Genomic DNA, 20,650 nt, shown 5'->3' with positions numbered 1-20,650 from the left:
AAATAACTGTACAACCCCCATGGGCACCTTGAATAGAACCATAGGAGTTTTATTAACAACCACATGTGAGCAATCAGATTTGACTTTCTGATCTTCTCTAAACTGAAAAGGAGTTATCTTGGTTATGAAACAACAGAGAGTATCTGCTAGCAGTGATAATGAGACTAGAGAAACACATTAACTGCTTTAATAAGGACATGAAAAATGCTTCCTGCTCATTATAATCAAACAACATGGAGGATCTCAAACTGTTCCCATTTTCTTACCCAGTGAGTCAGAATAAAACCCCTTTTAATGACTATGTTTTCTCTCTACTGCTGTTAAAGGCTACATTGTCCAAGTTCAACATGAACTCACTATAGTAGAAACACTTGTTAGAATATTTAAATTCAAACTATTTATCATAACCTCCTACTCCTAAAACAAGTTATTTTTATGTAAACCCTTTAAAGCATATTATCTTATTAAGTAAAAATTTTTGAACATGTTCAAAATGGTGACCTCTGCCCTACTGTGACCTTATTTCTCTCAGGGGAAATATTAAAATGTATACATGATCACTACAAGTGACTGGTATTAAGTTCATTACTGTTGGCTTTTCCCAGCTGTGAGTTCATTTGGTTTTCATTTTCCAACTCATGATTCCATGAGCATAGACTGTTGTTACTGAATATTCTCCAGGGGAAAACTTGAACAATTGCTTTTTCATTAGAAGAACTACAATCAATATGTTACAAATCACTTTACAGTATGTCATTTTAGAGAATCTTTTTCATCTGAGGATAAACTATTTTTAATTATAATAATTTATTTTATTCCATACATAGTATATAAAAATGTAATCTCTATCTTATGTTCTAAAAAACATAATATCTTGTAACCCTCTTGCACATATTCTAATATCATTAAGGGATTAATTTTAGCTTAGTTTGTCAAATATTATCTAATTAAATTATTAGTGATGATACGAAAGATTTTTTAGTTTGTCAAATATTATCTGATTAAATTATTAGTGATTAAACAAAAGATTTTTTACTTTCCCCTGAGCTCTGAAATAGACTAATTAGGCATATAGATAGAAAGGACATTACAGGGAGTCCGGAGGTAGTGCTGCGGGTTAAGCCCACGTGGTGCAAAGCACAAGGAACTGCTGAAGGATCCTGGTTCAAGCTCCCAGGCTTCCCACCTGCAGGGGAGTCAGTTCACAGGTGATGAAGCAGGTCTGCAGGTGTCTATCTTTCTCTCCTCCTCTCTGTCTTCCCCTCCTCTCTCTATACCTCTCTGTCCTATCCAACAACGATATCAATAACAACAACAACAATATCAACAACAATAATAACTACAACAATAAAACAACAAGATCAACAAAAAGGAATAAATAAATAAATTTTTAAAAAATGTCTGCACTCAATACAAGAACACATAAATATATGAACAAATATTGGCAGGCCTAAGAGAAAAAATATATGGCAATACAGTAATATAACAATATAATATAACAATATCTTAACAATGGATAGATCATCCAGACAGAAAACTAATAAGAAAGCAGAAGAGATGGACTTAAGAGCCATTATGCAACATTCCATATAAGAGCAACAGAATACATATTCTTCTCAAGAAACATCTTCGTGAATATGTCATTTTATATTAAAAAGCAAATCTTAATAAATTCAATATAAAAAATACCAAGAATATTTTCCAACACCAGTTATGTGACACTTAAAATAAATTACAATAAAAATAGCAAATTCACAAACATGATTAAATAATATACTCCTATCTGAATATAAAAGTAGTAGGAAATCTTCTTTTTTTTTGCAACAATATGGATATGTTAGATAAAGATGTTCTGTCCTTTCACTTACACGTGGAATCTTTAAAATTGCTACTGAGAAAAGGTTGATGTGAGACAAAAAGGTAACACTGTATAATATGTATACTGTGATGGCAGAATTTTGGAAATTTAGTTTCTCCACTCAAGCTCCTAGTAGCTTGAACCCTGGAGATGCAGGAGCACAGGTATAAAAGAGAATAACTTGGGAGTGAATGGCTTTAGTCAGAGTGAACAGATAAATATGTGTTCAGGACATTCAAAGAGAATCTGTTGGTGTCTCAAGGGGCATTTATAAACATAGTCAAGGAAAAAGAATTTGTAGCACATTTACCTACTGAGAAAACCTCAGGCTATAAAGGATTCTTAAAAGCCTGTCTCTTCATATTCATATAAATTAAGTACAGTTCACTTACAGTAAGACATAGAAAATAGTACTGTTCTGGGCTCTATCAATTGAAAAAAGCAAAAATGTGTTCTGTAATAATTATATTGTAATGTAACAGAACTGAGTGGTGGGTTAAGATAAACGAAAGGAGTGTATAAAACGGTTAAAGTAGGAGGCCAGGCAGTAGTGCAGCGGGTTAAGCGCACATGGTGCGAAGCGCAGGGACCAGAGTATGGATCCCAGTTCAAGCCCCCGTCTCCCTGCCTTTAGGGAGGTCACTTCACAGACGATGAAGCAGGTCTGCAGGTTTCCATCTTTCTCTCTCCCTCCCTCTCATCCCCCTCCTTTCTCAATTTCTCTCTGTCCTGTCCATCTGCAATGGCAACAATAACAACAGTAACCAGGGCAACAAAATGGAAAAAATGGCCTCCAGGAGCAGTGGATTCCTAGTGTGGGCACTGACTCCTGCAATAACCCTAGAGGCAAAAAAAAAAAAAAAAAAAGTTAAAGTACTGTAGGTATAAGACCCACCATAGGAACCATCAATACTCAGCAATAATGTATAGTAATAATAGATAATACAACAATATGAGCTGGTGAAAATTTTTCAGAGTTCCTGCTTGTGTAGACCTCATATGCATGTGGAGACATTCAGACCCAGAATAGTTTCTAGCATACATTTAACAAGCAATGGGCCAGATATTTTCAAATGAGATCTACTCCTCTTTCTTCTGCCTTTTGGTTAATTTTTCAAAAATATGTATTTATGTTTTAATAGCCAAAGAGTCATTATTACATGCAGATATTTCTTATTATCATTTTATTGGAGGTTGATGGTTTATATCAAAGTTGGTGAGATATGGATACAGTTTCTCATCTACCTGTTGTAGGTATCTCCAAAACACTTTAACCCCCAACTGAAGTCCTTTTCCACCAGCATGCACCAGGACAACAAAGCCCCTCCCACCACATCTCTTCCCCTCCTGCCCCAGAGTCCTTGCTTTGGTGCAATACCACACCCAGTCCAAATTTTACTTTGTGTTTTCCCTTTCTGTCCTTGTTTCTTAAGTTCCTCCTCTGGGTGAGATCATCTGGCATTCATTCTCGTTTTGGATTATCTCACTTAACGTGCTTCTTTTAAGTTCCTTCCAAGATGAGGTGAAGATGACATCATTGTTTTTCACAGCTGAAATAAATATGCCACAAATTCCTTAATCATTCATCTGTTACTGGGGACATGGATTGCTCCCAAGTTTGAATTGTTACAAATTGTGGTGCTATAGGCATAGGAGTACACAGATATATTTAGATAGGTATATTTTCTTCCTGTGGATATATCCCAAGGAAAGGAATTGACAGGTCATAGGACAGGTCTATTTCTAGTGTAGTGAGGAGACTCTAGACTGTTTTCTACAGGAGTTAAATGAATTTGCATTTCCACCAGCACAGTATAAGGTTTCCTTTTCTCCCACATCCTCAGATGTTTATTCCTTTAGACTGGTCCTATAAAAGTAGTCAGAGAAGTTGCCTAATATTAACATTAGCAATATGTTGTGACACATGGACAGAAGAGAGGTTGGGTGACTTATTGCCCAGCTGAAATTTTACACAACCCTGATTCCTTAGATTATAAGAAATACAAATTCCTGATTTTCTCCTTTGCAAGATATTAATCAAGTAAATTTCCTTAGAAATTTTCTTTTTTTGGCTGTCAATATATATATTTTTAATTTTTTAAATATTTATTTATTCCCTTTTATTGCCCTTGTTTTATTGTTGTAGTTATTATTGTTGTTATTGATGTCATCATTGTTAGATAGGACAGAGAGAGATGGAGAGAGGAAAGGAAGATAGAGGGGGAGAGAAAGATAGACACCTGTAGACCTGTTTCACTGCTTGTGAAGTGACTCCCCTGCAGGTGGGGAGCGGGGGGGGGGGTGGTAGAACCAGTATCCTTACACCAGTCCTTGTGCTTTGCGCCACCTGCGCTTAACCTGCTGAGCTATCGCCCGACTCCCAACATACAATTTATGTAGAAATTTTTTTCATTTAAAGCAAGTTATTGGTAAGCTTCAAGTAGTCTTGGAATTATTTTATAAACACAACTTTAAAAAAACCGTAATCCAACTAAAATTATGTGCTTATGGGAATCAGTTGGGATGAGTGGTTCTTAGGAGTCACTTAACTGTCATTTCATTCTAACAGATTATTCTAGGAAGCTTAGCAGATAGACAAAGCAAATACACTGAATGACAAACTGAAAATCACTTACTATTATTGTCAGCAACTGTGAAAATACTACTTTCAGCCATCAAGGACATTAATTCTTTCATAAAATTTCTCTTATAACTGAATATACTCCCTAGTATATTTATAAATGAGTTGCCGAAATAAAGCCTATTGGATTTTTACTGCCTGAGTATTTCGTCATATGAGGGTTTTTAACATTTATTTTTATGTCGTATAGATCAGAGCTTACTATGTGGCATCAAACTGGGGGCCTCAGAGGCCAAGTGATAGTACAGTGTAGCGCACGCAACCAAGGGCCCAGGTTCAAGCCCTGTTCCTAACCTACAGGGAAGAAACTTTATAAGCAGTGAAGCAGTGCTACAGATGTCTATCTTTCTCTCTTCTCTCTACCTCCTTCTCCCCTCTCAATTTCTCTCTGTCCAATCAAATGAAAGAAAGGGGAAAAACATCCATGGGGAGTGATGAATTTGTTGGTGTAAGCACTGGGCCCCAGTGCCAACCCTGGTAGCAATAAAATAATAATAATAATAATAATAATAATGAAGGAAGGGGGAGAGAGAGAGAGAGAGAGAACAAACCCTGGGGCCTCACCAATGCTAGTCTTGCAATTTACCAGTTAATCTGTCTCCTAGCCACTACATAAAACTTCTTTTTCATAAATAGGTAGAAATAGATTGTCAATCACTAGGTGGCATTTAACTATTTATGACAACAAACATAAAATGTGGGACTTTGTGTGGCTTACATTACAGGTGAAAATAAGACAATTTCACAACAATGTGAATGGAAAAGAGTATAAAGATACCAAAGTTCTTTGCTCTCTCTAACCCCCAATCACAATCATTCTCATAAAGTTTTTTTAAGAGACAATTTGGCTACTTCTGTTTTATTTAGGTTTTTTTTAAGTTTATGTGTTTCAATTCTCCAGATTTAACATATAAGCAAAACCATCAGGTAATTGCTTTCACCTCTTTATTTCACTAAGCATAATCACCTCTAGCTATATACTTTTTGTCCCAGAGGGCCCAATTTTATTGTTTGTTTTTATTGGGATGTTAATAGTCTACAGTACAGTTGTTGGCACATGGGTATGATTTCCAGTCTCACCATGAAAGGTATCTATAAAGCACTCTCACCCCCAACTTTCCTGTCAGGTACCAGGACCTGAAAGCACCCCAACCCTACCCCATCTTCTTTTGCTTCCAGAGTCCTCTGCTTTGGTGCAGTGCACCCAACCAGTCCAAGTTTTTCTTGTTTCTTTAATTTTGCCCATGAGTAAGATAATCCCATATTCATCTTTCTCTTCCTAACTTATTTCACTTAACATCATATTTTTAATTAAAGAGTAGTGTTCCATGGAGTATATATCCCATAACCTTTTTTTTTCTCCATGGTTATTGCTGGGGCTCAGTGCCTAATCCACTGCTTCTGGAGGCCATTTTTTCCCTTTTGTTGCCCATCATTGTTATTGCTATTGTTGACATTGTTGTTGGATAGGACAGAGACAATTCTAGAGAATAGGGGAAGACAGAGGGGGAAGAGAAAGATAGACACCTGCAGACCTGCTTCACCTCTCGTGAAGCGACCCCCCTGCAGGTGGGGAGCCAGGGGTCGAACCGGGATCCTTATGCTAGTCCTTGCACCTTGTGCCATGTGTGCTTAACCCAGTGTGCTACCACCTGGCCCCCATCCCATAACTTCTTTATCAAGCCATCTGTCATTGAACATTGAGATTGTTTTCACTCCTTCAATACTGTGAATAGTGGAACTATATGCATATAAGTACATGCTTCTCTTTGAATTAGTGTTTTCTTTTCCTTTGGGTATCTACCTAAGAGTAGTATTGCTAGTCCATAAAGTGTTTCCAGTTTTTTCTTTTTTTTTTCTTTTTTTTTCTTTTTTTTTTGCTTAAGAACTCTCCATACTATTTTCAGAATGGTTGCACCAGTTTGCATCCCCATCAACAGTGTACAAGAATTACATTTAATGAATTAGCTTATGGTGATTTGTGCCTGGTTCATGAAAACAATTCAATAGCAGAAACAATTACTTTTTATGGACAGTGGTTCAGAACATATTCATAGTGTGCCTAGTATAATCTGACCTAATCAATTGCTGCAATTGCCTTTCCTATTGCTTCACCTTTTACTCAGTTCACCCCAACCACCCTGTTTCTTCTTCTCTCACTTCTCTAATAAGCTCTTTCTTTTCCCACCCCACTGTATTACTATGCCACTTACTCAGAATCTCTTTCGGTACTCATTTTAAGCATAGAACAAGGGACTGGGTAAAATCCGCAAGCTAGAAAGATGGCTTAAAAAACAAAATTACCCAGATCACATCAAATCGATGGGGTTTATAGTTAACAATATTTATACACCTTTCCTATATTTGGGAGCTACTCTCTTCCCTGATCCAGCTTTCTGGTCCTTTTTCTAGCCATGACATCATCTCCCCCAGACAATAACTTGGATCCACCTGCATATCAGATTTCAGGCTCAGGGGAAAAAAAAAAAAAACTAGTATAGCCACAGGCCCTTTGGAATATAACTAAAATATGCCTACTAGCTATGTACAAAACAGAATACCCCCCCCCAACTCTTCATCTGCACTATTCCAGCCTTTAGGTTCATGATTAGTCAACAATTTATTTGGCTTTATATGTTAACTCTATTTTCAACCACCAGGTTCCAGATGCTAGCATGATGCCAACCAGAATTCCCTGGACAGACAACCCCACCAATATGTCCTGGAGCTCCAATTCCCCAAAGCCCTTCCCCACTTGGGAAAGAGAGAGACAGGCTGGAAGTATGAATCAACCTGTCAATGCCCATGTTCAGCAGGGAAGCAATTACAGAAGCCTGGTCTCCCACCTTCTGCATTCCACAATGACCTTGGGTTCATACTCCTAGAGGGCTAAAGAATAGGAAAGCTGTGAGGTGTGTGGTGGGGGGATGGGATATGAAATTCTGGTGGTGGGAACTGTGTGGAGCTTTACCCCTCTTATCCTACGGTTTTGTCAGTGTTTCCTTTTTATAAATAAATTAAAATAATAATAATAAAGTTTAATAAAATTTTTAAAATAAATGCAAAAAATTTATAAATTTCAGTGAAATATCCTCAAACCACAATGTCCACTCTACAAATTACTGAACTTAATTTTCCTAAGATTTGTTAATATTGTATATAATTTTTGTCAGAGTACTGCAGATATTAAGAAACCTCAGCCAAGCATATACTGTATGTGTCACTAGTAGACAAATAAAATGCAAAGGCCAAGTTATAAAATTCACTTGAGCATTCTTACAGAAAATATAAATATGTAACATATATAATGTGAATATTTTAACATGTACTAGGATATGTGATGAAGTTTCCAAAATTAAAAATATCAAGGTTCTATAAAAGTTTTCAAATAACCCAGCTTGGGTGTAGCCTAAATAATGCACATGACTAGACATATTTAAAAGTATAGCAAAGCTCAAACATTCCTAGTGTTTGTTGTTGTTGTTGTTTGTTTGTTTTTATTGCCACCGGTGTTATCACTGGGGCTCAGTGCCAACACTATGAATCAACAGCTCCAGCAGCCTTTTTTTTTTTCCATTTTTTTCTACTTTATTTAACAGGATAGAGAGAAATTGAGTGGGGTGTACAGGAGATAGAGAGGGGAAGGTGGAGACATGCACCTGATTAAGTGGACACATTATAATGTGGAAAAACCCAGGTTCAAACCCTTGGTCCTCATCTGCAGGGGGAAAGCTTTGTGAGTGATGAAACAAGGTTTCGGGTGTCTCTCTGTTCTTTCTATCTCTAACTCCCCACCCCCAATCAATTTCTCTCTGTCTCTATCCAATAATAAATTAATTAATTGAAGATTTTTAAAGAAAGAAATAATTTAAAAGGTGGGAGAGCAAGAAAGACACCTGAAGGGAGTCGGGCGGTAGCGCAGCGGGTTAAGCGCAGGTGGCGCAAAGCACAAGGACCGGCATAAGGATCCCGGTTCGAACCCCGGCTCCCCACCTGCAGGGGAGTCGCTTCACAGGCGGTGAAGCAGGTCTGCAGGTGTCTGTCTTTCTCTCCCCTCTCTGTCTTCCCCTACTCTCTCCATTTCTCTCTGTCCTATCCAACAACGACAGCAACAATAATAACTACAACAACAAAACAACAAGGGCAACAAAAGGGAATAAATAAATAAAACAAATATTTTTAAAAAATTCTATAAAAAAAAAAAGAAGAAAGACACCTGAAGGCCTGTTTTGCCACTCACAGGTGGGGAGTGGTGGCTTGAACCTGGGAGACCTTGTGCATTGTGATATGTATGCTTAACTGGGTACACCACGATCCACCTCACCACCAATGTATTTTTCTCTAGCACTTAACCATTTTGATCTATTGTGTATGTTTTCAATCAGGGCCACCGGTTTAGCGTGTTCCTTTCTGAAAGTAAATGAGGTATAAGAGGAAATCTTTAAAAGAAGCTGAGAGAACTAAGAATGTGTTGAAATAGGAAGTCCTAGTGATAAGTAAAAGTGGATTTAACAAGTTCTCTTCAACTTAAATTGATTCTAGAGCTCATAGTTTGTAAATAATAAGAGTAAGAATGTTTTCGTTAGTCAAATGTTCTAAAATGAGTTCAAGTTGTTAATAGAAATAGGAGAGCCCAAAAGAGCTAATGCATCTCTGATTCCCCTGGCCCCAACATAAGTGACTGAGAATTATTTTCAGTAGAAAAAAAACTAAAACTCTTGACAATTTACACACACACACACACACACACACACTATGGAGTTTTTTGATGAGACTGGCAGGCAAGACAAGTGTAGGGAAAAACTAATTGCTCTATCTTGCTCTCCGCCTCCTCTCTTTGAGCTCCCACTCTAGGGTGTGCTGTGTGCTGACTCCCTTCCCATCTCCAAGTATTAATTACCATATTCTACAACTTTATATGAGCTATTAAACAGTTCTTTAAATTGCCAGTAGATGGGCAAAATGAAGATTCAAACTGAAATAGCAGATATCTGTAAATGTTATTTCATTAACAAAGTTCTACTAACATTAAAACTAGATTATATAAAAAGTTATAATTCACTTCTGATATCCAGCATCAAGCTATTTGAACTAGTTCTACACAAGACTAACGGATATTCTGGCTGTAAATGGAATTCCATACGGTTAAAACAACATAAGGAAGGATGGAGAGGCAACTCTCTTCAGCTCTTTTTTTTTTTTTTAATTTTTTATTTAAGAAAGGATTAATGAACAAAAACATAAGGTAGGAGGGGTACAACTCCACACAATTCCCACCACCCAATCTCCATGACCCACCCCCTCCCATGATAGCTTTCCCATTCTCTAGCCCTCTGGGAGCATGGACCCAGGGTCGTTGAGGGTTGCAGAAGGTAGAAGGTCTGGCTTCTGTAATTGCTTCCCCACTGAACATGGGTGTTGACTGGTCGGTCCATACTCCCAGTCTGCCTCTATCTTTCCCTAGTAAGGTGTGTCTCTGGGGAAGCTGAGTTCCAGGACACATTGGTGGGGTCTTCAATCCAGGGAAGCCTGGCCAGCATCCTGGTGGCATCTGGAACCTGGTGATTGAAAAGAGAGTTAACATACGAAGCCAAACAATTTGTTGAGCAATCATGGATCCCAAGCTTGGAATAGTGGAGAGGAAGTGTTAGGGAGGTACTCACTGCAAACTCTAGTGTGCGTCTGCTTTCAGGTATATATTTTGCAGTAGTTTATGGGTACGTGTGAACATAAGCTCTCTCTCACAGAAACTGGTGTCTATCTAGGTTATGGGACTTTGTTAGAAAGTGAACTACATGAGATGAAATTAGAGTGTACTATAAAAGGAAAGGTCTCACCCGAGTAATGAAGCCAAAGGGTTGTCATTCCACACGTGAAGTCTCTGGACACAGTCTGAGGTGAAGCATGTTGAGGTGGCAATCGTTGCGTTGGTTAGGTTGTGATCGGCGGATGCAATATTATTTGGTTTGGATTGGGAGATGCATATGGGAAAGTGGGCTCTATCCAAGGGTTCCAGGACTGGGGGAAGTAGGGGCTCTATAGTGGAGATATGAGGTTCCTGCTGTCTTAGGGTTCAAAAAGACAATCGATAGTTAATGGAATCATCACATTATTTGGTAATTGGGTTAACTTTGAAAAGTCCTTTTGTTATGGTTTGCTGTACAGTATCCAGTATCTTGTATATAGCTGTGCTATTGGATGTTTCTAATCTGCTTGGTCTAGGCTTTTGAGAGAGTCCGCATATCAAATGCACAGCCTATATATTAAAAAGATTCAGTTTGTGTTTTGAGAAACTTTGAGACATACAATTGATTTTCCCCCTCTCATATTAATTAACTACTGATCTTCAGCTCTTAAAAGCCTTCTGTCCATCTCCTCTTCTGAGGTCATGTCCCTATAGGTAGAATAAGCCTGGTAAGGAAATAAACCAGTTTTCATGTGACCATCACCATTCTGTACAGACATCCTGTACCACTAGATAGGTGACACTTGATCTCCAGTTTTGTTTCCCACCCATGAAGTTATCCAGTTGAGAGATAACAGCCTAATGCTGAGTTTTGTTTGGCAAGTGTCTCTTTTCAACTGAATAACAGCCAAGCATCTCCTTTATGCTCTTCATTAGCCTAAAGTTTATCTCACTTAAGATAAGATTCTAGTCCTGATTTGAAAATGTAGATGAGAATGAAGATGTGAAAGAAAATAAGCTATGTACTTTAAATAGGAGTGATAAAGACAAGCAAAAAAAAATCAGGTGCTAGGGACAAAAGTATAAAAGCCCTGAAACAGATGCTCAAAAGCATGTGCATTCCAAAATATCTTCTATTACCAACTCAGACCTGAAACCATTACAAGATAAATAAGGTGAGAAGTCATCTAACCACTTATAAATCCATAAGGACTTTTTAAATGAAGTACTAAATGAATACATGACAAAATATACTATGTGGAAATTTTTTTAGGTAAAATTGAAATTATCAGTTGAAGTAAGCTAGTTTTCAAAAGGGTTGTTATAAAGCTTATTTGGTACCTGGAAATTTCTTGCATAGAGATTTACCCCAATTATATGGTCCTGGAACATGATGGCAGAGGACCTAGTGGGGGTTGTATTTTAAGGAAAACTGATAAGTGTTATGCATATAAAAACTTTTATTTACTGTCGACTGTAAAACATTAATCCCCCCAAAAAGGAAAAAGTAATGGGGTAATAAATAAATCAGCTTTTAATATAAATGTGATATATTAAGCCCATATTTTTGTGGGCTTTTTAAATTTTTACTAGTGAATTAATATTGATTTATAAAATTACAAGATACAGGGGTATAATTCTACACCTTTCCCACCACCAGAATTCTGTGTCCCCATCCCCTCCAATGGAAACTGCAATAGTTCTCCCAAGATCACACATATGGGTTGACTCTTATTATTATAACTGTATATCTATATTTATATATATTTGCCCATTTTCTCTATGGTCTTGCATTCTCTTCCTTTCTAAGTCACACCTACTGCTTCTGAATGCCTTTTTTGTTTTTAATTCCCTCTTCTCTCTCTGGTTCCTGCTGATGGAATTAGAGTTCTGGTCATCTTCCCCTAGCATTTATCCCTCTAGGAGTATGGACCAAAATTATTTTTTTTAATATTTATTTATTTATTTTCCCTTTTGTTTCCCTTGTTGAGACCAGAATTCTTTATGGGGTACAGAAGATGGAAGGTCTGGCTTCTATAATTGCTTCTCTGCTAGGTATTGGCACTGGAAGCTTGATCCATATCCCCAGCCTGTTTCTATCTTTCCCTAGCTGGGTAGGGCTCTAGAAAAGTAAGGTTCTGGGACACGTTTGTGAAGTCATCTTCCCAGGGAGTTCAGGATGAAATTTTAGTAACATCTGCAACTTGGTGTTAAGCCTATAGGTTGTATTTATTCTCTTCCCCAAATTCTCATTAAGGTGTCCAAGCAATGTAACAGAGAATATGCTGTACCATTCTTGGAATTTAAATTTGAATAAGTTTATGAAGAAAATTGTACTAGAGGACAGTATGTTGACCAGAGTAAAGTGAGCAACAGTTTAGTGCCTCTTGACATAGCCCTGTTAAACTCACTTAAACTTAAGTTTGGTCTAGAGACTAGAGACCAGTAACTGAAGTGATGTATATGTGCCCAGAAAGTTGAAAATTCTACATACCAAATACCACAGAATGGTGACCAAATGGAAAACCTATTGAGGTTACAAAGGAAAATTATAACACCAATAATTCAGAGTGTGATTGTAGAATTTTGTTTCAATTTTTAGTGGCATAAGAAAAAAAATGAGGGAGTTGGGCGGTAGCACAGTGTGTTAAGCGCATGTGGCACAAAGTGCAAGGACTGGCATAAAGATCCCGGTTCGAGCCCCCAGCTCCCCACCTGCACGGGAATCGCTTCACAGTTGGTGAAGCAGGTCTGCAGGTGTCTGTCTTTCTCTCCCCCTCTCTATCTTCCCCTCCTCTCTCCATTTCTCTCTGTCCTGTTGAACAACAATGACATCAATAACAAAACAGTAATAATTACAACAATAAAACAAGGGCAACAAAAGGGTATAAGTAAATATATATATATAAGTGTATATATTTAGAAAAAGAAAAAGTGAGACAGAACAAATGTATGGGGAGGTCTAAAGGGGCAAAAAAATACAATGGATTTTAGTGGAAGGACATGGTGCTTTGATAGGGATGCCGAATGCATTTTCAGGTAGGAAGAAATTGCACTTCTAAAAATATATAGTCTTGGAAACCAAAGTTATCTCAAAAACAAAAACTGTAATTAAAGTGTTTGAACATGCTAAAAATCTTAAAAAGTAAATTGATATCTTTCTCATTGTTTGGGATTCACTGCATCAAATGATTTTTTTTTTTAATAGATAGAGTGAGAAAGAGACAGAAAGACAAAAGGACATCAGAACATGAAAACTTCCCCCAGTGCAGTAGGGGGCAACCTTAAACTTCTGTCACAGGTATAAAAAAAAAGTAGGCATCTTCCTACCTAGGTGAGCTATGTTGCCAGCCTGAGATCAGTTGTTAAAACTGACCCAGTCTCTAGATTTTCCTATTTTACATGAACTTGCTTTATTTTTTAAATATTTTTATCCAAACTTCTTTATTGGGGAAGTAAAAATTTATATGTCCACCGTTGTCACATGAATAGATTTTCCTTTCCCTCAATAATAGGTGTCTGCACACCACCAACTTAAGTCTTCCTCCAGTGCCCTCTCAGCCTCCTCCCCCATCCCCACTCTCCCAAAAACTTCAGAGTCTTTAATTCTGCTGCAATGGCCACAAGGAGCCCAAATTTCACCCTCTGTATTCCCTTTCTTTGTTTCTCAAGTTCCCCCTATGAGTAAGATCATCCAGGATTTGTTTGTCTGTCATATTTCTGCCACGTCTTGGATGGTCCATGAACTTGCTTTATTTCCTGTTTAAAAGCACTTTATTTGGGGAAATGATGATTTAAAAGAAAATTGACACATTCACAGTTTTGTTTTTGTTTTTAAATATTTATTTACTTATTCCCTTTTGTTGCCCTGGTTGTTTTATTGTTATAGTTATTATTATTGTCATTGTTGTTGGATAAGACAGAGAGAAATGGGAAGAGGAGGGGAAGACAGGGGGAGAGAAAGATAGACACCTGCAGACCTGCTTCACTGCTTGTGAAACGACTCCCTTGTAGGTGGGGAGCCGGGGGCTCGAACCAGGATCCTTACGTGGGTCCTTGTGCTTTGGGCCACATGCGCTTAACCCTCTCTGCTACCACCCAACTCCCCCTTTTTTTTTTTTTTTTTTACCATTTCATAGAGGTGGGCATGAACTTGCTTATAAAGAACTACCCCGGCCTGCGGGGTTAACGACGGAAACCTAGGGTAGGGGGCCAGAGAATGGAGGGGACAAGAGACACGAAGAACAAGAGCAAGACAGGTTTCTGATCAAGCTCTGAAAATTTTATTTTACAGCCGCATTTTAAGCACACACCATGAGGAAGTTCTGCTAAGGTAGTGGGGGGAGGGAGGTGGGTGAGCAACTTTCCAAACAGTTAGATGGTAATCGCAGTTACAATGATCGGAATGTCCATTCACCGGTTATGTGAGAGACTTAGCTAAGGTTTTGGCTCCCGGCAAAGAACTTTATGGTCCCAGTATTCTTCCACTTACTTTTTTGTAAAGATGGAAAGAGACTCTGGGAAAATGCAGAGTGCTTTCTATAAATGAGGTTAACCTCAAAACTATATCTTGTGTTCATTATACCATTTAAGTAATTATAATTCTATAAAATGTGCCTTCTCTCCATTTGAAAGACCTCACTGGTATGCTTATTTTAACATTATTTAAATTTTTTGGTAGACATTGACAATAAAGTGGAAGTCAGAGGGTCTAGTCTCTTGCTTTTTGTCTTGTTCTCACAATCTTGGACCCCTGAAGGAGCTGTATTCTGTTCTGTGTAGAGATTTATGATGACTATAGTTACATTATGGTGTTATCCCTTTCACTAGAGTCATATAAGAGCCTACTAGGCTTCTGGTGGGTATAAATGAAAAGGCACAATTAGGTTATCTTGTGCTACTAGAGTCATCCCAATCCTCTCAGTATATCTTGTTGTTAGGTGCAGGAGGTTTTTTATTGTCACTTTATTTTGAGACACTCTTTGCAAATCAGCATGAATCAAGCTAGACCTGCTGATTCCCAATGCATTCTGTCTCCAGGATTTCTCCTTAAAATGCTGATGTTCACTATTCATTTTTGCCTTCACAAGTGTATCTTGACTTGGCCAAGCAGCAAAGAAAAGCCATTTTGTAAATTAAAGGATTACAGTCTATGAAATTGCTGTTGCTAAAACTCTTAAGTATTCAGGAGGGAGAACAACAGACCCGATTTCAGTGGCTTTCAGCCAATCTTGAACAAATCATAAACAATCAAGTGATTTGTACTATGGTTCAGATGTAAATTGTCAAGATTTTTTTTTTTACACACATACTAGATTTTTATTCTATTATTATTTTTTTAGACACAGGGAATGCACACAGAGAACGAAAGGCCATAGCACCTAAGCTGCCTTCAAAGTGGTAGGGGGCCAGGCCCATGTATATAGGTCACATACATGGCAAAGCAGCACATCATCAAGTGAGCTATTTCACTGGCCCTTGCTAGATGATTTAAACAATGAGTAATCTATAGATATGTTTATATTTTAAATGCCAATAAAATTTGCTTTAAAGAAACTTGACATACTTAAAAATATGTATTTGATAGAGAAAGCAAAATTGAGAGGAGAAGGGGGAAGAGAGAGAGAGAGAAGCCTATAGCACTCCTTCAGTTTGTGAGGGTCTCACCTTGCAAATGGGGATCAGGGGCTTGAACTTGGGTCCTGCACATTGTAACATATATGCTCAACTGGGTGTGCCATAAATTGTCAAGATTTTAACATGGTCTTTACTTTGCTTGTGTTAATTTGCTTCAGATAAACATGTGAGGGTATCATATACAATGTTATAAACTACTAGGTGCATAGTGAGTGTGTCAGTGAAAAGCACATTCATCCCAGAGCTACAACAAAAGACATCATGGCATAAACAAAATGAAGTGATTTATTTGTCATTGATAACAATAATTCTTCTAATAGGCAGTCCAGGACTGATAAGCAGCTTAAAAGGACAAAAGGAACCTAAGGCATTTGCTGTTTTTCTGTTCTGTCATATTAGCAGAGACTTCTGTTTGCATGTCCTTTTCCTGATTGTTATAAGATGGCTGCTTCCCTGCTGGGAAGGAAGGAGACAGTAGGAATAATCAAAGGTCATCCCAAATGAGTCCGTCTATCTCTTTAAGAGCTCACATTAAAGTTAAGTAAATCCACCTAGCATCTCTATTTACATTCCACTGGTGAAAGCCTAGTGTTGGATATGGACCTACCTAGACCAATCAGTAGAAGGTTATTAGAGAGAAAAGAAGCTGTGAATGGCAGCTGTATCAGTTTACCCAATTCATATCTATTTACCCAATTCATATCTACTTACCCAATTCATATATTTACCCAATTCATATCTAATGCTGATTGAACAGCTATTTGTATTATTTCACTGTCTTTATCAGGTCTAATTGGCCTCCTAAATGTTCCTGTTTTCATCAGTGTCTTTCTTGGTGTCTTAGCATCTTAAGGCTGTTATCTAAAGGAAAATTCATAGGATACACATTTTCACATCTGAATGCTTCCTCTTTAAAAACCAGTTTCATAGTTATAACCATGTGAAAGTGAAATGCTGGAAATACTTGCAAAATGCAGCATTTCTTTCTGTTTATGTGTAGAATTATGAAGACAATAGATCTCTCAGAAGGGAGGGATTTACAAGAAGCTTATTGTGAAAAGAATCTTAAGTTATTTCAGAAATACAAGGGTGGGGAAAATACTGCTCATGGCATGACTGAGAAAGTTTTAATGTCTTGGTGTGACGTGCGTACCCTTCAGTCGGGTATGAATGTTCTTTTTTTTTTTTTTGCCCCAACTGCCCAGGACATAAAATGTTCCTTTTAAGTAAACAATTTAAATGAGAGCAAGATGGTTTCCTAGCTAGATACATAAAGATTAACAATATAAAAAACAATAGTTATATTTCTCATAAGAAGATCATCCAGGATTTTTGGACTACTTAAAAATATCATAGAATTTCTATAGATAAATGTGTGACTGCACAGCTTACTAATATTTCTGATCTGTTCTGTGCAAATTTATTTCATTTTATAGTACTGCTGAAGTTTGCATTCTACAGCTCCATATATTCTAGACTCCATCCTGTGTAGCCTAACACATAAACACAGTCATGGTTTTATGCCTCTAATATAGAGCATTATTACATAGTAACCAAAAGTTAATGATTTTTAATGTGACTATAAATGAAAATTATTCTAAACGGCAGAGTGAAACTTTTTCTCTTCATCTTAGACTCACATAAGGATAAAGAGATAATGCATTAGTTCAGAGACTTTAGAGTCAGGAAAAGTTAATTTCACATTGAGTTTCTACCATTTACTACCCCATTTCCTCATTTGTCTAATAGAGATAATTACTCCTACTTTACATATTATTGTAGGAATAGAAATAAGGAAAATAATGTGAGTATTGTGCTTAATACAAACTTAAGATATGCTCTAGACTCAATTACTGGTGGGTATTTTTAGCAATAAAAAACTGTTGTTTCTGCAAGGCCAACCATATTGATTATGACTTTTCCCTTCCTCTTTCCAAGCATTTAACTAAAGCAGAGACTGGAGCTCATACAGTTTATTCCTCTATTCATTTTAAGTGTGTGAACATAGTTTTAATTTTTGAACAGGGTGGAGATTCACCCAATAGAGCACACACTTTACTATACACAAGGACCCAGATTCAAACCCCATATCTCCACCTGCATGGGCAAAGCCCCACAAGCAATGGAGGAGTACTGCAGGTATCTCTCTCTTTGTCTCTTTCTAGCTCTCTCTACCTCTGAGCCTCTATGAAAAAAAAAAATGAACATGGTCACAAGGAATGGTGGAATTATGCAGGCTTTGAACCCCAGTGACAACTCTAATAGAAAAAAATCAACTGTGGTCGGGGAGGTGGCACAGTGGATAAAGGACTGGACTCTCAAGCATGAGGTCCCAAGTTCAATCCCCGGCAGCAGATATATCAAAGTGATGTCTGGTTCTTTCTCTCTCTCCTCATATCTTTCTTATCAATAAACAAACAAAATCTTAAGAGAGAAAGAAAGAAAGAGAAAGAGAGAAAGAAAGAGAGAGAAAGGGAAAGAGAAAGAGAAAGAGAAAGAGAAAGAGAGAAAGAAAGATACATACTACCAGAGGGATAAAGAATAGGAAAGCTATCGGGAGGGGATGGGATACGGAGTTCTGGTGATGGGAATTGTGTGGAGTTGTACCTCTCTTATCCTATGGTTTTTGCCAATGTTTCATTTTTGTAAATAAAATTTTTTTAAAAATTTAGAATCTGAAAAAAAAGGGAAGGAAATCTGTTAAGAGGCCAAGAGATAGCTCACTTCTTTACCATATGTGAAATTCTGGCTTCATGCCAGATGGGAGCACCATGGACAACAGTAGGCAATCTTCATGGATGGCAGAGTGGTACTGTGGTGTCACTCATCTCATCTCTCTCTCTCTCTCTCTCTCTCTCTCGATCTTCATCTCCCTATCTCTCTTCTTCTTGATGTAAATAATGAATAGGCTAGACTGAGTAAGCATGCAAGTTGTGATATCTTGTATTTCCTGCCACCAAATTAAAGCAAATTTGTTAAGCAGTTATTAATCTTTGTTGGAAAGAGCCTTTAAATATTTTCAACTTTGATCAAAGCCCATCAGAATCATTTATATGGATAATGGTCTATCTTTAAATAGCATCTTAATCTCTGCAGGAAACAAATCAGAGTAGTTGCTCCTTATGTTGCTGGCTCAGCAAAGAATGAGAAGAAAATGAAATAAAATCCTTCCAGGATTTCACAGTTTTGTGTTATTACATTGTCTCTTGTCTGTATAAACTGGGCATCCTGCCTAGTAGGGGTTACTGTTGAAGTATGGTAGTGAACCTGCTTCAAAATATCAGAAGCAATTTATTTTTTCTTTTGGAGAGGAAAAAAAGAAGTTTTGTTTATTTCTGGCTCAATTTCATAAGATCTTATATCTGTACTGAATATGGGAATTTTTTTATTGGGTGATTAATGATTTATAGTCAACAATAAAATACAGTAGTTTGTACATGTGTAACATTTCTCAGTTTTCCACATAACAATCCAACTCCTTCTAGGTCCTCCTCTGCCATCATGTTCCAGGACCTGAACCCTACCCCCCACCCCAGAGTCTTACTTTGGTGCAATACACCAAATCCAGTCCAAGTTCTGCTTTGTGTTTTCTTATTTTTTAACTTCTTTTTTATTATTATTAGTGATTTAATAATGATGGACAAGACTGTGGAATAAGAGGGGTATAAGTCAGACACTTCCCACCACCAGCTCCCATCCCCTCCATTGTAAGGTTCCCTATTTTTTATCCCACAGGAACAAATTTCTGTGGTAGACAACCCCAAGCCTGATGACTGACTCAGAGAGTATTTACACTGACCCATACTAACAATGGTAAAATACATCCATGTTTCACAATCCTTGAGCAGATTTCTCTATAAAAGCATTTGTGAAAAGAAGTAATTGTACTTGCCCTCCAATGGTTTAAAACACTACTAATATGGGGCTCAGTAAAACATGAAATTTTACTCATGTGGTTGAAGCATAATCATTAAAACTACATTATGATTTATACCTTTACTACATGGGCTCTAGTAACTATTTGGAAAATAAGAAAAATAAAATGAAAAGTCTTTTAATTGCCCACCTTCACACCACCAAAAATAGGCACAGCAAACATTTAGATAAATCACATTTACATATTATTTTGTGGATGACTTAAATTTATTTTATATATTCATATTAATGTGATTATATTGTCTCCACAAATATGTGAAACATGGATAATGTTCTATTGTGTGGCTATACCAGTTCTCTTGAGCACTGTTTCTCTATAGTTTGACATTAATGTTGTTACTAATTACTATGCAGAGTTCATCATATTTTCTAAACTTGTCTTAATTTAGCTTATTTCTTCAAATTCCAAGAAATGAAACTGAGTCAAAGTCAATACCTATGAGAAATATATGAGCAAGTACCAATTTTCAAATTATTTGACAACTCTAGGTAAAACTTTTTTTGGGGGGGTAAAGCTTTTTTTTAATTAAACAATATGCTTACTAGGATTACCACTTACCTTGATTCAGGGTGATTTTAGTGTTGCTTTCCTGTAAAGAAGCATCCTTCTGTAAGCCTTCCTTTTCCTCATGTAGGGCTGGTGGTGACAGTTTGTGGAGAGCAGCCAAAATAAAAGGAATCATCTGTACCCAGCTAAAGATGCTGGTGCTTCTCTAGCACTCTGGACATTTCACATGCCTAAAGTAGGAAGTGCTGTGCTGTACCAGAGTCTTTTCTTGTTTCCTCTCTCCTTCTCCTGGAGAGGGAGGGGTGGAGGAAATCCTGTGCTGGACACATGTTCTTCTAAGGTGGTCATGATTGTATTCACTAGAGGAACTGGCTTTCATTTTTA

The 20,650-nt window shown here is 37.3% G+C and overlaps 1 protein-coding gene across 1 annotated transcript in view; it reads left to right on the top strand.

Annotated features, from left to right (window-relative positions):
• Positions 1-20,650, top strand: part of RELN (reelin) — a 561,009-nt gene that overhangs the window by 381,535 nt on the left and 158,824 nt on the right. The window lies entirely within an intron of this gene.

Source organism: Erinaceus europaeus, chromosome 8 (genome assembly GCF_950295315.1).
Source record: "Erinaceus europaeus chromosome 8, mEriEur2.1, whole genome shotgun sequence".
NCBI classification, from domain to species: domain Eukaryota; kingdom Metazoa; phylum Chordata; class Mammalia; order Eulipotyphla; family Erinaceidae; genus Erinaceus; species Erinaceus europaeus.
This window is presented reverse-complemented; position numbering and strand designations above follow the sequence as displayed.